The sequence below is a fragment of the Talpa occidentalis genome, unplaced genomic scaffold (genome assembly GCF_014898055.3).
Source record: "Talpa occidentalis isolate TD23 unplaced genomic scaffold, MPIMG_talOcc4v2.1 talOcc4.6, whole genome shotgun sequence".
In the NCBI taxonomy this organism is placed as follows: Eukaryota; Metazoa; Chordata; class Mammalia; order Eulipotyphla; family Talpidae; genus Talpa; species Talpa occidentalis.
Genome location: NW_023604972.1, coordinates 70,038,886 through 70,062,506, shown reverse-complemented (window position 1 = coordinate 70,062,506; position 23,621 = coordinate 70,038,886). Strand labels below are relative to the sequence as shown.

Genomic DNA, 23,621 nt, shown 5'->3' with positions numbered 1-23,621 from the left:
TTTTAACTTATACATATACCTAAATAACCACAACACAGATGAAGATACATTTCCACCACTTCCCAGTAATTAACTCTTTAGTTAACCCAAGGAACCACTCTTCTTACTCCTGTTACTCCAAATTAGGTTTTTCCTGTTTTAAACTTCAAACAAGTAGGATTATGCCACAGAAATTCTTTTGTACCTGGCTACTTTTACCCAATACAGTGTTTCTAGGATTCATACACATTGTTGCAAACATCCATGTACATGTTTTTCACCTTTCTCAGGTACAAGTGACCTGGAATACTAGGGCACAATATAGGGCTATGTTTAGCTATAACAAAACAGCTGAAACATTTTATATATATACACACACACACACAAACGTATAAATTATATACATGTATACATATATGTTTGTAATACATATAAACACACACCCATATAAAGTATGTGTTATTTCTTATCGTTGGCACATACTCTCAGTCCTTTCGGTGAATCCATAGGGGTATGATGATAGCTCATGTGACTTTTCCCTGATTTGTAATAATGTGGTGCATCTTTATTTACCTTTTGGTTGGCCTTTTGATTATCTTTATTTACAAAGAACCAATTCACTTTTTCCTTATTTTAAAAACAAAGGAGCTTTGCCTTTTTCTTTTTGATTTGCAGGAGTTACTTACTATTTTCTAGATACAAGTCCCTTGTTATATTTATTTGTTGATCATATATATTCTTGCAGTCTGTGGCCTGCCTCTTCTCTTTCTTAATTATGTTTAGAACAATGGAAATTAATTTATGTAGTCTAATTAATTTTATATTCTAATTCAATAATTTTTGCAGATCTCAAGGTGATGAATATACTCTCCTAGGTGTGCTTGGAAAAGCTTGATTATTTTAGCTTTTACACTTATAAACCAATTCAAATGAATTTTTGAATATAGTTATTAGTGAAAATCATAGTTCTTTTTAATATATGGATAGTCAGTTTACCTAAAACAATCTATTAAAGACAAATGTTTTCTCCTCAGAATGTCAGTGAAGCTTTAGTCATAAGCCAAGAAACAACCTATGTGAAGGAATTATGTCTCAATACTCCTTAATGCACTTCCATTGATTTTTTTTGGCTATTCTATTTTAACACATTGTCTTAATGCGAACTCTGTTTTAATATATTTTCTTAATTCAAACTTTGCTTTTTACTCTGTAATTAAAAATCTGTTTTAATATATTGTAACTTCATAGCAAAGTTATGACATGTTAAATACTTTTATTTTGATAAAATTTTGTAATCTATTTAAAAAATTCTGGAATTTTGATAGGGTATTGAACCTACAGATCAACACAGGGGTAAAATTACATTTTAACAATATTGAGTTGTCTACTACCCAAAGCCAATAGATTCCTCTTCAAATATTCTTAAATTTCTCATCCCTACTTTAGGTATTTTATACATTTACATGCTATTTTAAATGTACATTTCTAATTTTATTTTATACTTTTTTGTTGCTAGTAAGAAATTACTACTAATTTTTAGATATTGGCCTTACATTCAGTCATCTTACTAACTTATTTGAGTTGATTGCTGGTAAACACAGTATGTTTTATTTTTCATTTCCAATTTTTATATTAATTTTATCTGAGAGCACAGGTTAGGGTTATAATATTGAATGTAGTGAGAGATAAAAGACATGAAACAGTTTTCCATTGTGATGTTTGTTCATTTTTTGTTGATATTCTTTAGAAAATTAAGAATGCTTCCTTTGATTCTTAGTTTGTTGAGGATTTTTAACAAAAACAGAATTTTGTGAAATGATTTCTCTATATGGAAATGATTCTAAGGTCTTTCTACATTGTTCTGTTAAGGAGATGGAATACAATGATTAATTTAAAAACATCAAAACCAACCTTGCAGTCCTAGAACAAATCTATGCTAGACATGATACATTATGCTTTTTATATATCAAAGGATTATTTCTGGGGGCCTCCCTGGTGGCCCAAGAGGTTAAGACACAATCTATGAAGCTCCCTACAGCCACTAGAGCACAAGTTCCATCCCCAGCCAGGGAGGTGACCTGCATGTTGCAGCAGACCTCTCCTGGCTCACCCGCTGCTCCCCTCAGCAGTGTATTTTGGTCGATCTGCCTGTTCTGCTCCCTGCTCTGTCTCTGGTGAGTCCTCTCACCCTCCAAAACTCTAGCCTGTACTCCAGTTCTTGTGTGTATAAATAAATAAATCTTTTTAAAAAAGGATTATTTTTGTATTTATGCTCATGAGAAATACTGATCCAAAATGTTCTTTGCATAAAGTATTCTTGTTAAATTTTTTTTTAAGATATATTTATTTATACAAGAGCTGGGGTACAGGCCAGAGGCACTGGAGGGTGAGAGACAGAGACAGAGTGGGGAGAAACAGGCAGATGGACCGAAAGCACTGCTGAGGGGAGCAACAGGCGAGACAGGAGAGGTATGCCTCGCCATGTAGGTTTCTCCCTGGCCAGCTGGGAATTGACCCCGCGCTGCAGAGGCTGCGGACATCTTCACAGCGCTGTGCTCAACCTGCTGTGCCATGGGGGGAGGCCCCTCTTGCCAAATTTTTCTAGTAAGATTTATAGTAAAATAATATAATGTTCTGAGAAATGGTTCCTCTTTTTTGTTCTCAGAATAGTTGGTATAAAGTTGACATTTTAATCTTATTTAAATGTTTACAATTTTATCAGTAAATGCATCTGTGTCTGGGACTTACTATGTGGGAAAGTTTTTGATATATTCAACTTGATACTGAATATATCAAATTTGTTTAAAAAACACAGGACAACTCAGATTTTGCATTTCTTTATGTCAGTTTCCATCAATTACATCAGTTGTGTCTTTCAATGATGATGGCCTTCAAGCTAGCAAATGTATTAATAAAAAGCTGTTCACAATTTCCTTTTATTAAAAATTTAGTATTCAAAGGAATGGAAAAGTAATGCCTGTTTTTATTCCTGGTATTGATAATTTACGTTTTCTTCCATTTTATTCTTGATTAGTTCATTAGAACTTTACCACTTTTAAAAGTCTTCTCAACATTGACAAGAATACTTTTTTTTTCACTGATTTTTACCATATTTTCTATTTCCTTCTTTCTGTTTCTTTGGGATTGACTCACTACATCCTTCATTTGTAAGCTTAAATTATTACTTTCAATTGTTCTATATAACAGGTGAAGTTATACATTCTCTCAGAGCACTGTTTTATTTGCATTCTACAAAATCTAACAAGATCGTTTTCTTGTGTCTGAGATCAAAATGTTTTCTAATTTCCACTGTGACACTGTTTCTGATTAATTATTTACAAATGTCTTGCTTAATTTCCAAAAAACTTGCAGACTTTCTATTTTGTTATTTAATTGTGACTGACACAACAATCAGAAAAAGCCACTGTATAAAATCATTCCTTTGAAAACTGATCATAGTTTTTAAAGGACAAATATATTTTGGCAAACTTGGCAGAAAAAAAATACATAGCAACTTGCTACCTCAAGGGAATATGACACTAACAAGGAAGAAACATTTCTCCAGGAAACCATCACAAAGATATGGAAAATCATACCTTCCTGTCATAGAGTTCAAATTATTTGATTAAGAAATCTGAAGAAATGGCAAAAAATACATGAATGTCATGGGAAATAGAACAGAAATTAGAAATGGAACAGAAATTAGGAACTGAAGATATAAGAAAATGAGAACCCAGAATACATAAAGATCAGTAAAGTTAAAAAACATCAACACAGACAGTTAGGGAAACACTAGACCAATGTGAAGGGCTGAAATACAATGAAGATCATATGGTACAAAGTATCCAGGCAGAAGAAAAAAAATGAGGGGAAGAAAATGAAACATCACTTAGTGAACTACCCTAACCTGTTAGGAAAGGTCACATAAAAATGGCTATCCCAGAAGGCTATCCCAGAAAAACAAGAGATAACCTACTGAAAGAAATGATAGAGGCAAATGGCCCAAACCTGGGAAAAGAACAAATTACACAAGTTCATTAAGCTAAAAGAACACCTGGTTAACTAAATGTAATGAGACCTAGACAAAGGCGCATAGCCATGAAGCTATTAAGAGTTTAAGACAAAAATAGTAGTGAAAGTGGCTAGGGAAAAGAAGCAAGTAACCTATAACGGAAATCTCACAGGCTGACATCAGACTTCTCAGAGTAAACCAAATGGGCAAGGAGAAAATGGAACATTATTTATCAAATTTTTGATTAAAACTGCCATTCAAGAATACTATAACCTGCAACTCTCATTTGCATGCAAGAGAGAAATAAACACTTCCCAAACAGAAGCTATGGGAGTTTGCCAATACCAGATGTCTGGTATTGCTGAAATGTTGAAAAGGGCTCCCATAGCAAAATGAAAAGATGAAAATCCACAATAAAAAGTGAATGAGGTATTAGGTAGAACCAGAAAACTAAATGCAGTGTCAGTAATAAATCCTCATGAATCAATAATCACTCTAAATGTAAGTGGATTGAATGCATCAATCAAAAGACACAAACAACATGGCAGAATGGATCAGGAAACACTCAACTTTCTGCTGTCTCCAGATGATCTGGAGACAATAATCATACATTCCAAGAAAAAGTTGGAAAACAAACCTACAAGCAATGAGACCCATTAAAAGGCTGGGATCATCATACTTATATCGTACAAAATAGACTTTCAACTAATGAAAGTTAAGAAGACACAGGTGGACACTATATAATGATGAAGGGATCAATATATCAGGAAGACATCACACTCATCAGTATATGTACAACAACAAAAAAGAACTATCAAAAAATATGGTTACTGTAACCAAATCTGAAATCAGATGTTGGCAGCAACACTATAATTGCGGAGACTTCAAACCCCACTTTCAACAACTGACAAATCAAGCAGACAGAAAACCAACATATTATACGACCTCAACATAAGGGTCATATATAACAAACCCTTTTCCTCTAAGAGCTGGTACAAGACAAGGATTCTACTTTTACTACTAGTATTCAACAGTATTAGAAATCCTAACTAAAGCAATTAGGCAAGAGAAAAATAAAAGGAATACAAACAGGAAAAGAAGAAAAACAATTGTTACTTGCAGATGACGTGGTTACATAGAAAATTGTAAAACTTCACTAAAAAAACAAAATAATTAAAATAATAAATCAATATAGTAAACCATCAAGGTACAAAATCAATTCACATAAATCTGTTGCAATTATATACACAATGAACTAGAAGAGACAGAAATTAGAAATACAATCGGGCCTCCCTGGTAGAGCAAGGGGTTATGAAGCTAACCGCAGCCCCTGCAGCACAAGTTCGATCCCAGGCCAGGGAGCTACCCACATGGTGCAGCAGACCTCTCCTGTCTTGCCTGTTGCTCCCCTTAGCAGTGTATTTCACTAGATCTGTCTGTTCTGCTTCCCACTCTGTCCCTGGTGAATCCTCTCACCCCCGCACCTCTGGCCTGTACCCCAGTTCTTGTATGCATAGATAAATCTTTAAAAAAAATACAATCTCATTCAAAATTGCAATAAAAGAATTAAATACCTAGGAGTGCATTTAACAATAAAGGTAAATGAATTACACAATGAAAACTTAGGACATTTCAGAAAGAAACACAACACATAGAAAAATGGTAAGATGACCCCTGCTCATAGATTGAAGAACCAATATTGTTAAAATGCCGTTCTACCTGAAGCAAATACACATTCAATGCAATTCCTATCAAAGTTTCAATGAGGTTCTTCAAAGAAATAAAACAAACATTACTGAAATTCATATGGAAGCACAAAAGACTCCAAATAACCAAAACAGTCATGACAAAAAGGAGGAAGAGTGATGGTATCACACTCCCAGACTTCAAATTATACTATAAACAATATCAATCCAAACAGTATGGTGCCAAAACAAAAACAAACACAGAACAACGAAAGAATGGAGAGCCCAGAAATAATCTTGCACATTTACATATAATTAGTCTACAGAAAAGGAACCAAGAGTGTACACTGGAGAAGGACTCTGCAACAAACAATGATGGAAAAACTGGACAGCTACACACCAAAGAATGAAACTAGACCACCATCTCACACCTTACTCAAAAATCAATTCAAAATAGGTAAAAGACATGGATGCAGCAACTGAAACCATAAAATATATTGACAAAAACAAAGGCAAAACTCCATGAATTATTTGTAGACATGTATTCAAAGTCAAGAGAAACAAAAGTATAAACAAACGAATGTACATCAAACTAAAAAGTGTCCGCACAATGAAAGAAACCATCAGTAAAACGAAAAGACACCCAAACTGATTGGGAGAAAATACAGCACATCATACAACTGACAAATGGCTGATATTCAAGATATATAAAGAACCCATACAACTGAACAAAAAGAAAATAAAAATTGCCATTAAAAAATGGACAGAAAAGCTAAGTGGACACTTCTCCAAAGAAGACATAGATGGCCAACAGACACAAGAAAAAATTCTTACTATCACTTACCATCAGGGAAATGCAAATCAAAACCACAATGAAATGTTATGTTACACCTGTGAGAATGGTCCATGGCAAAAAGATAAAAAATCAGGGCCTCCCTGGTGGCACAGGGGTTAAAGACACAGGGCTATCAAGCTATCACCAGCCACTGCAGCATGAGTTCGACAGGCGAGGCAGCTAACCTGTATGTGGAGCAGTAGACCTCGCCTGTCTTGCCTACTGCTCCCCTCAGCAGTATATTTCAATAGATCTGCCAGTTCTGCTCTTCACTCGGTCTCTTCTGAATCCACTCACTCCCCCACACCTCTTGCTTATACCCCAGTTCTTGTATGCATAAACAAACAAATCTTAAAAAAAAAAAAAAAGACCAAAACAAAAATAAGTGTTGGCAAGGACGTAGTAAAAAAAAAAGGAACCCTTATAAATGTCTGGTGGGAATGTGGAGTAGTCCAGCCCCTATGGGAAATAGTATGGAGAGTTTCACAAAAAACATTTACTATGTGACTGAGCAATTCCACTCCTAGGTATCTACCCCAAGAATGCAAACACTATTTTTAAGAGATATGTGCAATTCTATGCTCACTGTAGCACTATTTGCAATAGCCCTGTCACAGAAACAACCTACATGCACTAGAACAGAAGAATGGATTAGAAAAATATGGTATCTATACATAATGGGGAAAAAAAACCCTTACCATTGGCAACATTGATGAAACTGGAGGGATGTTAGGCAAAATAAACCAGGAGAACCAAACACCAGATGATTTCACTTACATTTGGATGACAGGGAACAAAAGCTCAAAAGAAAAACAAATCAATTATCCTAGAAATCTGACTGTGGAATTGAGGCTACAATAGTGGGGGTCAGGGGGTAAAGGTGTAGGCAGGGGGAATAATGGACTAGAACTATGGATGCCTTGATGGTGTGTATGATGTGGTGACTTGCATCTGAAGAGGTGTGTTCCCATGCCTCTGAATCATATACTGTGTTGGTAATCCATGTTACCTCAATTAAAAAAAAAAAACAACTAATTTTAAATATTAAAAAATACGTATTTTAGCAAATGTCCCATTATGCACTTAAAAAACATACAGCTTCAGTTGTTAGATAAACATTGTTCTACAAACATCCGCTGCATTAATTGATCGTGTCACTCAAAATTTCTACTGCTTTAGAAATATTCTATATAGTTCTCCTATTAGATATTTTGTGTATATTAAAAACATCCAGCTCTGAATGTATATCTTCTTTTATATTCTATATTCAGAAGCTATTTTACTAGGTGAATAGCTATTTAAGATTACTTTGTCTTGATGAATTGACCCACTTTTGACACTTTCCTCTTTTTCTGTTACTATACTCCAAGTTTATCTTAAAGTCACACCTGAGCTTTCTTTTGGTGAGTGTTTGCAGACAATACATACTTCATTCTTTCTACTTATCTGTGCTTTTCCATTTAAAGTATTATTATTTGCAAGATAGTCCAGACTCATTTATGAAGCTTGGAAACATTTGCATTTCCATTGGTATTTAATACACTGTATTAATGTATGTATTTAATACATTTAATATTAATGTATTTAATACATTTAACATAATTACCAATATAAATAGGTTTAAGTATCATTGTGTTATTTGTCTTATCTGTACTTTGTTCACTGCTTTCTTTGGTATTAATACTTTTTTTTTTTTTAACTATTTATTACTTCACCGACTAGCTTATGATACATACTTAGCATCAATTTTCAGTGGTTAAGAAATTACAAAACACATCCTTGCTGCATGCTTGATGTCATTTTTGAGAAATAGTACGCAACTTCCTTTAGAAAATGTGTATGTTATTCTCTTCTGCCAAGAATTACATCTCAGACAAAGACAACATATGGGATAGAGGAGAGTACAGATCTTCTGAGAATTCCAAAGAGTTCTGTAAGGTGACACCCATTCACATGCTCTTATCCATGGATCTCTACTGGGTGCTGATAGAGGACAGGCCACTCCATGGAGGAATGAGCCCCTCCCAAACAGAAAAGAACTGTATGAGTACAGTCTGCACAAGCTTGGGGTAGCACTCCCACTGCCCACCTGTGAATATGCAGGTGCCTCTTTTCACCAGCTCTCTCCCTCTGCAGGGCAACAGCTTCCTGGCGGCCCATGACCTGTACTATGCCAGGACTTCTTTACACTGACTTCCCTGAGGGAAGGCAGCTGTCCTCAAGGCCTCCCACCTGCGACCATGCAGGCCTCTCTCAGTAAAACCTGTCCCTTTCCCTTTCCCTAATAAACCTGTTCTTTAAATATAACTAATGTCTCTGCCTCATGGCGAAACTCGCCTGGGGAACTCGCCACATGCTGCTGAAACGGGACCTCTGGAGAAACCTTTCCCAGAGTGAACCCAAGGGCCCCACACTAACTCCAAGAACCGCATCAGGTGCTAGAAAGACTGTAAACATGTCAGAGACTAAAGAGACCATCTTTCAATGGTGGGAGCAAGTGACTACCAATGACAGAAAGGAATGAAACTTAAGTACCTGAACTCAGCAGCTCTACCAGAAAAAACCTACTACTGGGAGGAGGGCAACGATCACTGTCCTCCATTGTGGCTTTACCTTTACTCCTAGAGTAGGGTTAGGAAACAGACCAAAAATTTCAAAAGATGGAAATATGAAATAGAAACCACATTATCTGACAGAAAAAATACATTTTATGGCTCATAAATAGACTGCTGTCAAGGAAAGTATAAATGAGCTTCAAGAGAGGTGCTGAGAAATTATATGATTTGAGATAGTTATGGGGGGAAAAAAAGGACAATTTCTCAGAGTTGTGGGACAGTGCCAAATGAGTTCTCATGTGTGTAACTGGAATCCTACAGAGAGTGATATCAGAATAGAAAATGCATATAATTTTCCAAATTTATGACTTCAGAGATCAAACAAGAAATATAAGAAGCTCAGCAACCATCCACAAAAAACAAGATAAATACAAAATGCACACCCACCAAGACAAGTCATATTCAACCTGCTATGAACACTGAATGACAAAGCAAACATCTTCTGTGTATAGAGGAATAAAGAACTGCAGCTAATTCTCATCAGAAACTATGCAGGTAAAAAGAAAATGGCATCCTTAAAGTGATGTAAGAAAAATACCAAACTACAAAAAATATGAAATGAATTTCTTCTGACAGAAAGAATACAAAACACTTCATTCTATAAAGAAACGTGGACCCCTAAATATAACTAATGTGAGGGTAAATGTAAAATAGATATACACATCTCTTAATTTTGATTACTTCAAAAGAACCCCTTAAAGTAGCACTGCTTGACAAAACTTTCTGAGATAACAATGCTCCATATATTAAATTGATCAATATGAAAGCTAAAAGCTACATTTGGCAACTAAGTACTTAAAAATTGCTAAAAGAGCAGAGAAAATTAATTTGAATTTAATTTAATAACTACTCAAAATTCAAGTTAAATAGTCACACTGGGTAGTGTCTACATCTTCAACAATAAAGTTCTAAATCAAACATAGCAGCAATGTATTAAGGATCTAAGTCATATGATAGAATAAAATGACAATAAAAGTAAAAATATATTAAAAGGAAACTGGAAAAACAGTGTTGCAGATCTCTGATACTATATAAAAAGTGGTATAATACTTATTGACTATAGAATGTCATTAAAGAGGGCCTCCCCGGTGGCACAGCGGTTGAGCATTGGGCTGCAAAGCTGCCCGAAGCCTCCTCGGCGCTGGTTCAATCCCCAGCTGCTCCCCTGCCACCGGAGGAGGGTCCCGCATGGCGCTCAGACCTCTCCTGCCGCCCGCTGCTCCCCTCAGCAGTGTACTTCGGTCCTTCTGCCTGCTCTGCTCCCCGCTCTGGCTCTAGTGAATTCTCTCACCCTCCCGCGCTTCTGACTGTACCCGGTACTTGTATACATAAATAAATAAATCTAAAAAAAAAAAAAAAAAAAAAAAAGAATGACATTAAAGAACTATAACATAAACTGGAGAATTCAATAAAATTCTTTAAAGAAGCAAGATAAAATGGACTCAGAGAACTGAGAGCAGCTAAGTTAAAGAGAAAAACTAGTATGGTGGCAGATTTAAATGCAACCACATAATTAGATTAAACAAAAATGCTCTAAATAATCAAATTTAAAATACAAGATTGTCAGAATGGATGAAATATAGTGGGTTATCTACAAAAAAACTACTTTAAATAAAAAGGCATTAGACTGAAAACAGAGGATATATAATGCAAACACCAATCAAAACAAAGGCTGGAATAGTTACATCATTATCAGATACAGTAGACTGCAGAGCAAGGAATACTGCTAGAGATAAAGATGGACATTATATATTGATATTGGGGTCAACTCACCAAAAAGACATAATATCCTAATATAAATGCACTCACTTAAGAACAAAGGTTTAAAATACCTGAAACAAAAATTGTTAGAACAAAACTGAGAATTAGCCAAATCCATAGTCATAATTGGAGACTTCAAATCTTTCTTCAGTGATTAGAAAAAAAAAAAAAAAAGTGGGCCCAAGTTCAATAAGGAAATAGAAAACAAAGCAAACACCATCAATCAAATTAACTTGACAATAACAGGATATCCCATATAAGATATAAAATTTAATATTTATGTGGAATACAAATTTTATAAAACACTCCACACAAGAACAGTATAATATGTATTATCTTAAAATGCACACTGAAAAAAAGAACATTTATCAAGACTGACCATACTCTAAGCCATAAAACCTACCTCAGCTTTTTAAAGAATTACACCAAGCATGTTATCCGTCTACAGCAAAATTAAACAGAAATCAATTACAAAAAGAGGAGCAAACATCACCAAAATTATGTTATCTGTCTACAATAAATTAAACATAGACATCAGATACAGAAATAAAGAAATCCACCAAACACCTAGACATTAAACAGCATACTTCTAAATAACCCAAGTCAAAGTGAAAGTCATTATGCGAATTTAAAAAAATCAAAATGTGCAGGAATATCAAAAACAGTGATTAAAAGGAAAAGGTCTTAAATCAATAGACTAAGTTTACATCTTAAAAAATCAGATCTCGGGTCTCCCTGGTGGCACAGCGGATTGAGCGCCACGCTGTGAAGCTGTCTACAGCCTCTGTAGCACTGGTTCGATCTCCGCTGGCTGTCGAGAATCCCACATTGTGCGGCAGAACATGGCATGGCAGACCTCTCCTGTCACGTGCGCTGCTCCCCTCAGCAGTGTATTTCTGTTGTCTGCCTGTTCTGCTCCCCGCTCTGTCTCTGGTGAATCCTCTCACCCTTCCGTGCCTCTGGTCTGTACCCCAGCTCTTATATAAAAATAAATAAATCTTAAAAAAAAATCAGATAGATCTCAACCAAAACACACACAAAAATACAGTGAAGAACAGAAAACAATACAATTGAAAACATAAAGAAAAAAAGCAATAAAGTGAAAAGCTGTTATCTCTGAAAGTATTAACAAAGTTGATAAATCTGGAAACAGACTAAAAAAGACAAGAGAGTGCATGATGCCAGTATCAGAAATGAAAGAATCACTACAACTACTATAAACATAAAGAGAGTAAGAAAACAACTTTATAGTAATGAATATATGAATAAACAAATTCCTTAAAAGAAATAACTATTCCTCTACTATTCATATATTCAAAGACGAAAGCTTTCAAGAAATTGGTAACCCTAATGAGATTAAAATAATTGAACAGATCCTTTAAAAATCTTTCAACAAAGAAAACTATAGGCACAGAAGAATTAGCTTGCAAACTCTAACATTTATGAAACAAGTGCTAATCCTATCCAAAAATTTTCAGAAACTATACGAGGAAGAAGTACTTCCCGACTTTATGAGGCCAACGTTATCCTTGATACAAAAAACTACATTAAAAGCATCCTTTATGGACATTGATATGAAAAAGAAAACAACATAATATTAGCAAATCTAATCTACCAATTTGTAAAAATCATAATGCACTACACTCAAGTGAGAAGTATCTAAGGAATGCAAGGTTGATTAATATTTGAAATCAAATCAATGTAAACATATTAACAGACCTAGAAAGATAAACCACGTGACTATCTCAATAAATACAGTAAAAACTATTGCCCAAACTCAGCGTCCACTCATGATAAAAATTTCAGTAACACAGAAACAGAATATCCTTAACTTAATAAAGGGTCATTCCTATTAAACTTAAGAACTAAAGACTAAATTCTTTCCTCTTACTAGCAGGAACAGGACAAGGATATCAGCTCCCACCACTCCTATTCAACACCATACTGGAAGTCCTTGACAGTGTAATAAGCAAAGAAAAGGCATGGGCGGGTGTACATACAAATTGGAGAAAAAAGGGAAATAAACATCCTATAGTCACAAAAGACATGATTATTTGCATGGGGAAAATCACAAAGAATCTGTTAAAAAGATTAAGGGAATCAGTGAATTTAGCAAAGTTGCAGGATTCAAGGTCAGTATCTAAAAACCAATTATATTTTTATATACTATCAACAGACAATTGCAAACTGAAATTTAAGAAAATTATCAGTATTAATAGTATGAAAAATGGGGCCTCCCTGGTGGTACAAGCAGTTAAGCACAACACTGTGAAGCTAAACACTGAGTTCGATGGCTGGCTGGCCAAGGAGCTATCCACATGGCACAGCAGACCTCCCTGATCTCGCCTGCTGTCCCCCTCAGCCATGCATTTCAGTCAGTATGCTTGTTCTGTTCCCCACTCAGTCTCTGGTGAATCCTCTCATCACCATCCCCGAGCACATCTGGCATGTATCCCAGTTCTTGTATGCATAAATAAATATATCTTAAAAACATAGCATGAGAAATGATTAGATACAAATCTAATAAAATAACAGCCAACAACATCTGTATGCTGAAACTTCAAAAATGCTGATGAAAGAAATAAAAAATCTAACAATATTATGATGTCTATTCTTTCCACTTTAAATGATGCATTCAATATAATGTAAATTATTATTCCCTTCTAAAAATTTTATAGGAGAGCAATGGAATTAGAACAGTCAGAATTTTGAAAAAGAATAAAGTTGGAGGACTCATTTTACATGATCTCAAGACTTATATAGTAACAGTAATTACACAATGCGGTACTACAAAGATACAGAAAGATCAAGGGGGTAGTCCAGAAGTAGACTCCTGTATATGGTCAACCGATTTTCAACCAAATTGGATTAATTCAATAAGGAAAGCCGTCCCAACAAATGATGTTAGGACTGAGGGAAATAAGCCTGGACCCTTATCTCATACAATATATAAAAATTAACTCAAAATGGACAATACAGCTTGACATAGAAGCTGGAAGTATAACACTTATAAAAGAAAACATAAGAAGAAATCTATGCAACTTTGCACTGAGCAAACTCAGAACACAGAAGCACAAATCATAAAAGAAAAAACTGACCCAGTGAATTTAATCAAAATTAAAGGTTCCTGTTTAAAGTTATAAAAATGGTAAGGCAGGCATCAGAGTCTATCTGTGTGGGTAAAAGCATTCTTAAATCTCAACACTCCAGGGCCTCCCTGCTGGCACAAGGGGTTGAGCATCACACTATGAGGAAATACACAGCCTCTGCAGCACAAGTTCAATTCCTGGCTGGCCAGGGAGAAACCCACACGGCATAGCAGACCTCTCCTGTCTCGCCTGCTGCTCCCCTCAGCAGTGTATTTCAGTCTGTCTATTCTGTTCCCCACTCTGTCTCTGGTGGGTCCTCTCACCCGCTGCATCTCTGGCCTGTACCGCAGCTCTTGTATGTATAAATAAATAAATCTTTAAAAATAAATAAATAAATAAATCTCAACATCCCAATGTTCCAAAATAAGTAAAAGATTTTGAGATAAATACAAACTAAAAGTATGATACTACTATATACCCACTAGAGGTATTAAAATTAAAGCCTGAAAGTGTTGATAAGGATATAAAAAACTAGAATCATAAAATGGAAAACAGTTTGGCAGTTTCTTATATTTAAACATTCATTTATCATATAAACAACCCAACAATTCCATGTCTAGGTATTTACCTGAGAGAAATGAAAATATATGCTAACACAAAACTCATGAATAAACATTCATAATAGTTTTTTTTTGTGTGTGTGTGGGAGCCTCGCCAGCGGCGGGGGAATGAACCAGTGCTGCAGAGGCTGCGGGCAGCCTCGCAGCCCAGCGCTCAACAGCTGCGCCACCAGGGGAGGCCTGATTCATAACAGTTTTATTAATAATAGTTCCAAACTGGAAATAATCCAAAAATCCATGAATGGGTGACATGCTCAACAAATTGTAGTAAATCAATACCATAGACAAATAGAACTACCGTATGACGCAGCAATTCCACTCCTAGGAATCCACCCAAAGGACATAAAAACATTAATTCAAAAGCATACCTGCACCCTTATGTTTATTGGAGCACTATTTATAACAGGTAAGATTTGGAAACAACCCAAATGCCCAAAAAAAGATGACTGGATCAAGAAGATGTGGTATATGGGTTCCCGGGTGGCGCAAGGGGTTAAGACGCACCTATGAAGCTATCTGCAGCCACTGCAGCACTAATTTGATCCCTGGCCAGCCAGGGAGCTACCCACATGGCGCAGCAGACCGCTCCTGACTCGCCCACTGCTCCCCTCAGCACTGTACTTTGGTCAATCTGCCTGCTCTATTCCCCACTCTGTCTCCGGTGAATCCTTTTAAAAAAAAAAAGATGTGGTATATATATATATATATATATATATATATATATATATATATACACAATGTAATACTATTCAGCAATCAAAAAGATAAACTCATGCCATTCACAGCAACATGGATGGAGCTATAAAGGATTATGCTCATTGAAATAAATCAGAAGGAAAAAGAAAAATATCAGATGGTTTCACTTATAGGAGGAATATAGGGGAACCAAATAAGGGATCGGGGAAAAAAACATAATAAAAAAAAAACAAAAATCAAGAGGCAACTATAAATCAGAAACATTCTGCAAGGGAGGATGAGGGGAGAGGGACCAAAACAAGGGCAGGAAGAGCACAAGGGACTACAGTGATGATCCATGTGTGACTTAGTGGTGGAAATTCTATGGGAACTACACCTAAGAAAAGAAAGCAAACATTGTACAAGAAAGAACAATGATGAAACATATATATAAATAAATAATTTAAAAAAATATGACACACAAAAGCCAGATGTAAAAGAGTATGTATTATACCATTCCATTTACATGAAGTTTTAGAAAATATGAAACCAAGAAGACATGTGGTTTCCTGGTAATGAAAGGAAAAATAAGACTCACTACAAAAGGGCAGAAGTTTTGGGGATGATGGGAAATATCCCATATCTTGTTAATGGCAATAAAAATAATATTCTCTTGAATCTGGTGGTGGTGACAAGGGTGTAGATACTTGCTTAAACACACCAAGCTGTGTATTTTAAATATATAGATTTTTACTTTACATATAGTATCTCCAGTTGATTCTTTAAAAGGGGGCCCTCTTGGGAAAATATTAACCAGGAAACATTGTTCATGCTCTTATAATAACCTAAAGAGATGAAAAACATCAATATAATTCAATACATGTTTATGGTTTTTAAAAATTTCAACAGAGGGGTCTCCCCGGTGGCACAGCGGGTTGAGCACAGCACTGTGAAGCTGTACACAGCCTCTGCAGCGTCGGTTCAATTCCCAGCTGGCCAGGGAGATTCCCACATGGTGTGGCAGACCTTTCCTGTTGCGCCCGCTGCTCCCCTCAGCAGTGTATTTCAGTCTGTCTGCCTGTTCTGCTCCCCACTCTGTCTCTGGTGAATCCTCTCACCCTCCCATGCCTCTGGCCTATACCCCAGCTATTGTATTAAAAAAAAAAAATTTTAAAAATTTCAACAGAAATTAAAAAAAACAGTAAGAATATCTTAAAAAACCAAAAATAGAAAATATTTTAACTTTAATATTCTCAGAAGGCATTAGCAATCATAACTGATGCCAAAGCATCAATTTCATTTAAAGTTAGAAACACTAAGTTTTTAGCTATCATTATTATTATTCAGTATTACATAGGCTGTGTAACAGCCAAATCAACCAGGAAGACACCTAAATTATAAACATTGAAAAAGGAAATCAAAAAGCTGAATATTTTCAGACAATCAACACTGTAGACATTCAACACATTATAAACAGAAAATTCAAAGTTTCCATATAACCCAAAGAAATTGTTACTTTCCATTTCACTAGAACAATCAAATCATTAAAAGTTATTAAGAAGGGATGTCTTGCATACGGGAAAAAAAGGTCTATAAAACTTTCCCAAAGATTATAAAGCAAGATGTGAATGTAGACTTACCATACACACATTACAGAAGAGACTCATCACCAGTGGTCTCCAAATTAACCTTCAATTTTAATATAACCCCACTCAAAATATCTAAGTATTTTAAATTTACAAGTTAAATCTAAAGTTCATCTGAAGAAATGTGTAAGAAACAGTCAAGAATGATTTTATAGAGCAATAAGGAGGGAGAAATGGTTAGCAAAGTTTTAAATATGCATAATCCTACCCTTAAACCCAGGAACTCTATTTCTAGGAATGCACACTCCAGAAATAATCACCCAAGTTTACTCACAGGATGAAGATAGGACTGGAGGGTAAGTGGAAGCTGCACTTTTTACTTTATTCTTCCTTAGATTTGAATTTTTATAATATAGGATTGAATGCTTGTAATTAAAAACTAATGTGCAGATTTAAAAGTTGGTTTCAAATAAGACAAATTTGTGATGTCAAAAAAACCCTGTAATTATCCTAACTATCTGCCAGTAAGGAAATCTTTAAATTACAGTCCATTCAAACTAATGGAATACCCCGTAGTCTTTAAAAAAAAAAAAAAAATAGGGAGACATGTATAACAAGATATCCATGAAATGTAATTAAGTGAAAAACCAAGTGATACACTAACGTATCTGGTAACCTCTCCCCCTCCAAAAATACAAAAAAGCTTTGCATGTTTGTATGCACATTAAGATGTTAACCCCAAATACTGAAGTGGGACAAGCGTATGTAAATTAATTTTCGTATTTTAATAGTATTTTATTGTTTGATTTTTACATCAAGTTTGCAGGTCTCTAACAAATTCTTAAAATTAAACGATTTTTCATATAAAATTGACACGACTTCCAGGCCACAATCACAGCAACGGAAAAAAAAAAATAGTTCAACGTTTATTTCCGTTATCTTCGTGCTTATTTACACACTCATCAAATGATCTGTTGTCTTCAGCAGAGGTGACTGCCGTTTTACAGAAACGCAACTGACCGAACAGCACAGGATCAAACACCCGTACATGGAGCCTGAAAAATGGTGAGCTTCACAGCACCAGCAGGTTCAAGGCAGTGTCGACGCGGATGTAATGCACGGCCAGGGGAATCATCAAAAACGCTTACTCGTCCTCCCTATAAAAAATACTCTCTGCCTCCTCTCCTTTCATTCCGCCCGGCCTGAGCGCTGGAAACTCACCATTTCGAATGTGCGCAAAAGGATTCCCCAGCCGGAGCCTCGGGGCGGCCACCCGGCCGCGCCCCGGGCGGAGGCGAGCCCGCCGCGGGCCTGCGGGCCGGGAAGGTGCGGGCCCCGCAGAGGCCGGGCGCGCGGCGCTGCAGCCTCGGCGGCCGGGGGGCAGGTGGAGACCCACCCCGACGGCGACGGCGCCGGCAACGGCAGGTTTCCCGGGGGAGGGGCTGCCGGCCTGCGGCGTGGACGGTCCGGCCCTAGGCCGGGCGGCGGGAGGCCGGGAGCGCGGGGCGGCCGGCGGGGCGCACGCCCGCAGTCGGGAGCGGGGCCGGGCGGGCCCGGCCGGGCGCAGGCAGCGGGGGAGCCCGCAGGGAAGGCGGCCGCCGGAGACCCCCGGCCGTCGGGGCCGCCCGTCGGGGCAGGGCGGCAGCGGCCGCCGCCGCGAGCGCGGCCCGGTGCGGGCTGGCCGGGCCCGGCGGCGGCGCAGGCCTCTGGCCGCCCCAACCCCACCCACCATGGCCGGCGCCGCGGCGGGGACGGGCCCCGCGTCTTGAGGGAGCGACCCCAGGACGCGGGCGGGCGCGGCAGCGGGCCCCGCGCCCCGACCCTCACCTTCCCGACAGCGGAGTACGCCAGATCGAGGGGAAAAAAAAAAACCACACACACAACACCCCTCACCGAAATGTGCAGCGGCTCCGGAGCGAGAGCTGCGCTCGATCCTCCACCCGCCACCACCGCCTTCTTCTCCGCCTCCGACTCCACCCCCGCCGAACGCGCAGCGGCAGGCGGCGGCGGCGGCGGCGGCGGCGGCGGCGGCGGAAGCAGAGGCAGAGGCGGCGCGTCCCGCCCCTTGCGCCCCGGTAAAGGCCAGGGAGCCGACCGCTCTAAGCCCGCCCCCAAATCAGCACTGGCCAATAGACTTACAGGACCTCTGCGGGAAAAATCCGCCTGCCCAATCGGAAGCTGAAGAGTAGGATTACGTCAATGGTTGGGACGTGGCAGAAAAAGGGAAAAATACTTGGACTGTCTTTACGCCACGGTCCGCCATCTCCCTCAGGGGGACGTCGCCGATTGGCCGGAGAGCGGAAGGACGACAGCGGGGTGGGCCCGCCCGCGGCAGGCGGCCCGCCTCCTTCTCCTGCAGCACTGCGACGCTTGGGGAGGGGGCGGGGCACGGTGCGGGGCCGGAGCTGCGCTGCCTTTTGTGGTTTGAGCTGGGGGGAAAAGGGCGGGGTCTCGGGGAGAGAGAAAGGGGCGTGGAGCTCCCAGGGAAGAACTGGCGTAGCTAGACTTTCAGAAATTTCTACAGTAGCAGCAAAATGGAGGCATTAGAATCAATCCTGCTTCTACTGGAAACCTGACTAACAAGGTTAAGGTCTCCTGGCGTAAAGTTTAATCTTGCAATTCGGATGTGGGATCGATAAGGAAAACAGCAGACTGAGGAAGGGCGTATTTTGCCCACCCTGACTCTGAGCTCTGTAGAGTCTCTTCTACGCCTCTCACGCCTCAGTCCAAGCCCCTGACCCCCCATTTCTGATACTGCAGTGGCGGGAACCGGGTATAGGCAGGTCTGCCTTTCTTCCTTGTAACTGGTCTGACGGGGCCTTCCAGTTTGCCTCTTCTGAGGCTGGTCGGTTGTCAAGCCTGGAAGTAACAGCTCCCTCACAAACAACCAAAATAAAAGCAACAGCTGATGGCCCTGGACACCTCGCTTCATTTAAACCCGGGTAACAGTTTAGTTAATCATATCAGTCAGACTGAATTGCTTTTCCGTCGTGCACTTGTACTCTTTTTTTTTTTTTTTTTTTCATCTCGAACCTGTCTGCTTCTCCGATGACTGTCCGGCTCTTCTCCCATCTTATTCACAACTCCTACCCCCACCACGCTCAGGCTCTGTGCCCAGGATGGATTTATCACGTCCCCTCCTCCAAGAATTAAGGTCTCTCGCTTTTTGTGCTGTTCCTAGCTACTGCAAAATTTCCTGCCAGGAAACAGACTATTTTTTTTTTTCTGTTGATGAAAACAAATTATCCAAAATTTTCTATAGAAATTTAGTTTTAAGGATTGGACAGACATTTTGTGAAACCAAGTCTCAGTTCAGCCCTGTAGTGCATTTCTCACCAAGAAACAATTTCCCACTGGGTATTTCTGTGTTTTACACATGCTGTGTTGGAAGCTGTGGCTCTTTCATTTTAAGTCCTTTTTTGAAAGAGAATTCATACTTTAATCACATTTCCCTAATCTCCTTTAGAATGTTACTATTGATCCAATTGGAAAAAATAACCTGTTGTTGGGGTAGGGATTTCCAACATTCAATCTTTTTCACACCACATCTGTACATATCTTGCAGTATTTAGTCTCTTTAAATGAATGTATTTTCCCTCAATTTAAGAGGGGAAATTTACAGAAGTATTATAAATGGTATACCTGCATCATCTATCCTAAATTGAAAGTAAGAAAAGTGAATGTAAAACAATGCTTGCACATTTTGACTGGAAACTATTGTCCACTAAAGTCTCTGAGACTAAAGCCTACTCCCTGTTAAAAGGGAAGGTTACTAAGCATTAGATACATGTTAAAGAAAAAGCATGTGATTGGTGCATTTTTATCATGATGAAATCAAGGGGCAGAAAAATAGAACCAAAACAGGAATCACTTTCTCAATGTGTGAGTCATTGTTTTTAATCCTGTGTGTCCTAACTAATGCCATCCAAGGCATCAGAAGCCCTTTATGTTTCTCTTTGGGAAACACTATTGCAAAGCCTTAAATCACGTATTGTAGACTCAAATAGACCATATTTTAAAATGCTCCTGCATTTATAAGCTCCGTGCTTCTGGACAATCTGTTTACCTCTCTGTCTTAATTTCCAATTTAAATATGAGGAAAGTGATGGGTTGTAAAAATTAAATAACCTGATAAATGTGAAGTATATCATATCCAGCATGTAGTAAGTCCTAAATACATATTATCTTATATATTGTGTTATTACGTGAACATAGACATAATTCTAGATACTAATGATTTACTATTGACTTTAATTCCAGAGGTGGGAAATAATTTCAAAGATTTCAAGTATCACATGGCATAGTAATGTCACGGTCTTAAAGAGTGATACGCAGGCCAAGAACATCAGCATTAACTGGGAACATTTTCTAAATGTAAATTCTTAGACATCTTCAGCCTAGACCTGAATTGAAAACTCTAGATATGAAGCCCATCAATTTGTATTTTAGCCTTCCAGGTGATTGTGAGATACAAAATTTTGATGACCACAGATATAATATAAAGGAGATTGATCAAAGAGTGAGGAAACTGAGTTCTAATCATAGTCTGAGACTGATATCAGCAAAATTGGAAATACAAATACCTCCAAAATCTGTTTCTCCATAAAAACAATGAGAAAATTCCCAAAATTGTCAGAATCAACTTTTTAGAACTCTGGAAATTAACCAGACTTGCAACAATCCAGTAAGCATTTATTCAAGAAAAACAACTAAATCTCAGCAAGAACAGAGAACTTTACAATTTTACTTATTCTACTCTAATTCCTTTATCACAAACTAGCTTTAAAAAACAGTAGCCATCAGTCACAGTGAAAACTAGTAATCTGGCACCCACCTGATGAGGGAAATGAGACTGGAGTTCCTTCAAAACCTTTCCAAGATAATAGTCACTATGTGCCCTACCTGGTGGTAACCTGGAATATCTCACTTGGTTTATTTGATTTGATTCAAAGCTAACTTAGTGCAAAAAGCCTTATCCACCGAAATTTTTGTCGGAAACTATGACAAGGAATTAACTTTGCTGCCTCTTTAAGCAGTGGAAACCTTAGGGACAAACAGTAGGTCAAACAAATTCGTAAAAGCGAAAGCTAAACTATGATTTTGGGAGCTTTGAAAAGCTCCCATGGGAATACAGGAATCTATATACACCCACCCCCCCCTCACCCCCAGGGTTTACTGAAGCTGTGTATATGCTCAAGATAGACCTGAGAAGGTCCTAAGCATTCATGTTAGGGTGATCTTGAGGTTCTGCCTAAACGAGAACCAAAGACAAAGGAAGAGTTATCAGTCGCCTGGCTTTGGTGTTGAAGCCATGTTCAAACATAAACACACACACCCTCACCAAATATTGGGAGACATATTGATTCCAGGCATATAAGGAAATCTATCTCTGATCTTTAGCTGACTCTAAGTTAACAAAGCAGAAACATCCCTCTCCACACATGACAAAGAATATAGACTTTACAGAAGTATTTAAAAAAAATCACTAAAAAAATAAAAACCAATAACAAACAGCAACAACAAAAATTCCTAGGGAGAAAGAAGAATCTGATTTCCAGTTTCCATATTTTTTTAAATGTCTGGTTTTCAACAAAACCAGACACTTGTTCTTCAAAAATTTCAGCTAGCGCCTCCCTGGTGGTGCAGCAGGTTGAGCGCAGCACTGTGAAGCTGTCTGCAGCCTCTGCAGCACTAGTTTGAGTCCCGGCTGGCCAGGGAGTTACCCACATGGTGTGGCAGACCTATCCTGTCTCACCTGCTGCTCCCCTCAGCAGTGTGTTTGTTCGTCTGCCTGTTCTGCTCCCTGCTCTGTCTCTGGTGAATTCTCTCACCCTCCTGGCCTCTGGCCTGTACCCCAGTGCTTGTATAAATAAATAAATCTTTAAAAAAAAATTTTCAACTAAATTGATAAACATTTACCTGGAATGAACAAGAAAGACTCAAATTAATAAGATCAGTAATAAAAGAAAAAGCATTAATGCCAACCTTACATTAAAAAAAAAAGTTATGGGTCTCCCCTGTGGAGCAACGGTTGAGCGCTGGGCTGCAAAGTAGAGAAATTTCAGAAGTTTGGTTATGCTTATGACTGGAAAAGTTGATTTTCACTAGTTCTTGAACTAGTGAGGGAAGACTAAGAAAGGTTTTGACCAAAGTTCAATTAAGACTAATCTTTATGAAATAAAAACATTTTAAGTACATGCCTTTCTGACCCAACCATGATGGTTTTAAGACAGTCACCTTTAAATTCAAGGAGAGGGCCTCCCCTGGTAGCAGCAGTGGTAGCAGCAACCCCCCTCCCCCCACCCGCCACACACACACACACACACACACACACACACACACACACCCAAGAACAAGGAATTGTACTTTTTATACTGTGTAAGAACAAAGCCTGCTCAGGGCTAGTTGTGTGCTGATAGCTACACAGCTGATACATTTTTCCATTTTTACTTGCACACAATGTACTATCAAGCTTGCAGACTATCTGCTGAGTTTGCTGAGTCTGCAAAGTCTCTGGAAGACATAAAAAGAGCCTAAGTCACTCCAGGTTCTTTCGGTCTAAGTTACACCTCGTTCCTTTAACCTCACAGTTGCTTTCAGTGGAATGTTAGAGGTATGGAAGTTAATCTACTGTGGTTGCAAACAGAAATCTACCAAATGTTGGTTACAATGTTTGAACAGGGAAATTCATTAATCAATTAAGTTATTTGCAAATCTTACATTTTGATTTTTATTTCCAGGCAGTTTTAAGAACCATTGGGTAT

General features: G+C 38.2%; 1 protein-coding gene across 1 annotated transcript in view; it reads right to left on the bottom strand.

The window, feature by feature from the left end:
* The window catches only part of PJA2 (praja ring finger ubiquitin ligase 2), an 87,216-nt gene extending 68,361 nt beyond the window's left edge, over positions 1-18,855 (bottom strand). Inside the window, exon 1 of the mRNA XM_037530709.2 lies at positions 18,751-18,855. The gene's annotated coding sequence lies outside the window, so the exon portion shown is untranslated. The remainder of the gene's footprint in view (positions 1-18,750) is intronic.
* Between the last annotated feature and the right edge of the window lie 4,766 nt (positions 18,856-23,621).